This window comes from Phalangium opilio, unplaced genomic scaffold (genome assembly GCF_054372755.1).
Source record: "Phalangium opilio isolate 3A_F unplaced genomic scaffold, DU_Popi_V2 ptg000040l_1, whole genome shotgun sequence".
NCBI lineage: Eukaryota > Metazoa > Arthropoda > Arachnida > Opiliones > Phalangiidae > Phalangium > Phalangium opilio.
This window is the reverse complement of record NW_028324164.1, coordinates 1,730,413-1,734,987: the sequence shown is the minus strand read 5'-3', so window position 1 is coordinate 1,734,987 and position 4,575 is coordinate 1,730,413.

The window sequence follows — 4,575 nt, the reverse complement described above, 5'->3', positions numbered from 1 at the left end:
CGGCCTCACTCAAACTACGTCGAGATTTTCGTAAGCAAACAGTAACGTTATTACAATGTAATTATATCTGTAAGTTGTAATACGGAAGGCCTCACTCAAACTATGTCGAGGTTTTCGTAAGTAAAACGTAACGTAGTTTGTGTGTGTCGTGCTGTTAGGGATTTTCGTAAGTAAAACGTAACGTAGTTTGTGTGTGTCGTGCTGTTAGGGATTTTCGTAAGTAAAACGTGACATTATTACAATGTTATTAAGTTTGTATGTTGTAATACGGAAGGCCAAACTCAAACTACGTCGAGATTTTCGTAAGCAAACCGTAACGTTATTACAATGTAATTAAATTCGTAAGTTGTAATACGGACGGCCTCACTCAAACTATCTCGAGATTTTTCGTAAGTAAAACGTAACGTAGTTTGTGTGTGTCGTGCTGGTAGGGATTTTCGTAAGTAAAACGTAACGTTATTACAATGTTATTAGGTTTGTAAGTTGTAATACGGAAGGCCAAACTCAAACTACGTCGAGATTTTCGAATGAAAAACGTGAATTAGTTTGTGTCTCGTGCTGTAAGGGTTTTTCGAAAGCAAAACATAACGTTATTACAATGTAAATAAATTTGTAAGCTTCGTCGGGTTTTTCATCAGAAAAAGTAACGTAATAAGCATTTCATGTTATGCGTAGGAAAATGGCCAAATTCTGACTTGAACCTTGTGATTGAGAGGCTAGAGGACACAAAGGGGAGGCCACTCCAGCGTTCAAAGTATTTGTCGAGCGAAAACCTGGGTAAGGCCCTCGTGGTTGAGCTTGGAACTCGACTTAAACATGAAGAAAAACTACATGGACTTTTCGAACCCAGAAACTCTAGAAAAGAAGTAGGGTGGAACGATATAATGTCTCTGATATTAAGCCATCAATGTGAAAAGTATAGGTTCAAGTTTTTTTTTCTTTAATTATGAAATTTTTAATTTTTGTGCTTAATTTTAGAAATGTTTTTCAAAAACATGTTAGCGATTTTTCCAAAAAATACTGCACCTTTTTTATAAACGAAGAAAACAGATTCTCGTTAATATTAAAGTGTTTCGTTGTAAGATTAATCTGTAAGTTTGAAATAGTGTAGATAAGTTGTCGAATATAATTGCGAAGTCTATTAATTAATATTGAGTGATATTTTTAATACAGAGGAAGCGAAAGGAGATATCGTGGATTTGGAGAAATATGTTCCGCAAAATGTTGTAGAATGCTTTCGAAAGGAAAGTGAAAGAGATGACATTTGGAAGAAAACTGTGTATGCCACGAAAATATTTGGCATTTTTCCCCCATTGCGGATGCTCGGATATAATAGATGTCTCTTTGAGCATTCCCGGAATGTGTACGTTTAATATAAATTTTCTTTTTATAATCATTTATTAAAATAGTTTCGTTTCCATACAGCAACGGCTTCAAAAAGCGGCCCTGATATTTTAAAAAAAATGCAACCGGCAACCGACCCGACAAATTACTCAACCATACCTCAAACCATTGAAATTTTCGAAGCAAGCAATAAAACACTCCTTGAAACAAGGGAACAATTTTTCACCGAAATTCGAAAACTTGACAAGGAAATTGAGGAGAATAAAGCACAAATAGTCTTATTGAAAAAGTTTAAAAAAGAAGAGAAGAAAAATCGTTCACTGGGAAACACATTAAAGGAAAAAAATGAAACACTCTGAATTTAAAGAAATAATGAATTTGCTGTCGAAATTGAAAAAAAACAGGCCAAGGCTATCTGGAAACTATGAAAATTATCGGAAGAACGATGGTGGTCGAGGATGACAGAGAAAACTCTGATGCGGAAGAGGAATCTGAGAATGATGAATTTCAAGTACCCAGTACCCCAGGGCATAATATTAACGAGGAAGGGCCGTTGGAAATTGGTGGAGAAGGGGGCGAAAATATAAACGAGGAAGGGCCGTTGGAAATTGGTGGATAAGGAGTTGAAAATATGATGGAAATCAATGCATCTCAGGTATCCGTTGAAGAGAACTCGGATAGTGAAGAGTTGGAGACTCACCATGGTGAAACGCTAGACGAGCTGAGGGACAATTGCAAAATCATCGAAGAAGGCACCACGAGAATGGATCAAGAAGATTCCGAAGATATGCCTGAATCGGAAGAGAGCTCAGATAGTACGTCTGACCTTGTTGACTCGGAACACGAGCGAAAGTCTTTGAAGTTTAAGTAAGAGTACATTTGAGACACTTAGCACGCCATTTACATTTTCAAATTTATGTTCAGGAAAGAAGACAGAATCTGACGATGAAGAATATTCCTAATTTTAAAATGTATTTTCTATTTATTTCATTTCTTACAAACTTCAATATTTTTAAAAAAAAATTTAAGAGAAATAAAAAACATCCTTATATGTAAATACTGCTTTATTTTCTAAGATTTTGTACGAGCCTTTATATGATATGATTAAAAAATAGTTGATAAAATATTAAAATGGTATTACTGTTCCTTTAACCCTTATTTCAATGATAAGCTAGCTCGATTTCATAAGCTAGAATATACATAAAAACCCAAAGCTGTATCAAAAACATGATAGAGGATAGAGGTATGTAAAACACCATATTTAAATAATATCTTGAGGAAAGCTGTGGGTGAAAAACAACGTTTCCCGAGATCCCTCACTTAGCTCCACCAAATATTCCTTTAAAAGAACCAAAACTTGACTAAACAGTCTCATACTCATTCTTGGTAGCGAAAGAGCATGTCGTTCAGAAAACTGAATCCCGTTTATTTTTACAAAAATAGAGGAAAGTGGTACGAAAAATGAAATCGAAGAATCAACCGAAAATGAGAGTATGAATCCAAACAACAAAACAGGAGGTGTTCCTGACGAATCTAAGAGCAATGATACGGAAGAATGTACCAAAGTAAAAGCTAAAGACCACGAGGAGAAAAGGATACACGGGGAAGTGGATATCGAAAAAGTCATAAAAGATCTTGGTAAGGAGACGAAAACTGCTTCAAGCACAGACCGTGGCGCAAAAATGAAAAATGATAAAAAAAAGCAAAACCACATGGAAAGAGAATAAAGGGTAAATTTTAGTATCCAGATTGTACCAAAAGAGGAATCCAAATACTAATATTAAACCATTATGTTTTCACAGAGATTCCAGAAAAAAATATTCAGAGAGTGAGGACACAATTTTAGAAGCCGTAATTGCTGTGAATGGAAGTCCGTTCGGCCGAGGCCTGACAGGCAATTTAATATGGCGCATAATACGACAACTATTTCAAGATGAAATAGGTTTAAAGCATCGTTCAGTCCTGAGTCTAAAAACCAGATTTTTAAAACACATTCAAAAAAATATTAAGGATATTCCAAGGTAAACGCTTTTCAAGCAGTTTTAATTACTGAATTTGGTGATATGATATTAAATTACAGAAAATGTGGGAGTTCTGAAGAATATGAAAGTAAGTGCCCAGACGATGTTACCAACACAACATTGGCTGGAATGTTTTGGAAACAATTGCAATGGTACCATTCAGAAACTTCGCATTTTATTAAAGATCTTACACTCAGGTAATTCGTAACATCTTGTTCGAAATTACCATGTATTTATTTTTTGTAAACCACAGATCGTTGCGCATATTTTATTCTGATGCCAAACAATATCAGTAGTAGAGAAGTACCGAATTGGGGTCATGGCGTCATGTGCCAAATCTGGCACATGATCTGGCACCAGTAAATATGGCGTCAATGGACGCCCACAACACTTTTTCTTCTTATGGCGCCAGTGAATCAAACATTTTTCTCACAATCCTGCTGTGACGTCAATGACGTGTCTTCCTACGGCGTCAGTGAATCAATCAATCAAGGTGTCATTGTTAGGCTCATGTGTCATATCACCTTTCGGATATATTGGTTCAAACGTATATGACGGTAGAACCGATGTCGTAACTAACACTGTATTTAAGTTCAAGTGTACACAACTCTAAAAAATTCGTGTAATACATTGAATTTAAATAATAAATATTTCAATTTAATACTTTTCCATTAACCTTAATATAACCATATTTCAAATTTAATACTATTTAAATTCAAATTTAATACTATTTCAACTTAATACTTCTAAATATAAACTTTAGAAATTATTTCAACTTAAACCAATTTCTCTTTATTGATAGACCTATTTCAAGGATAGGAAATGTAAATAAAGAGGTCGGTGACCGTGAATAGAGAAACTCGGATGGTAAATAAACGGCCTATGTCAATAATTAGAAATCATGATAAGCGCTTGTATGAAAGCGGTTAGTGTCGACATGGGATGATAGTACGGATTGCAATGTTTGTTTATGCTACGAAACGTATAAATAAACAAACTAGATTGAAACTTGGCGCGAATTTCGAAACATGGCGCGAATTTTCGAGCTGGCGTCAATGGAAAAACCCATATGATAGTTCGGGCAAAGATTAAATGGACGACGTCAAGAGTACAAAAGCCCGGCACGTGTCCAAACTCAGTCACTTTTGTTCCTGACTTCAGACGAGTTACAGCCTGCTCCTTAGTTGCTTAATAGTATTTTTCAATACTT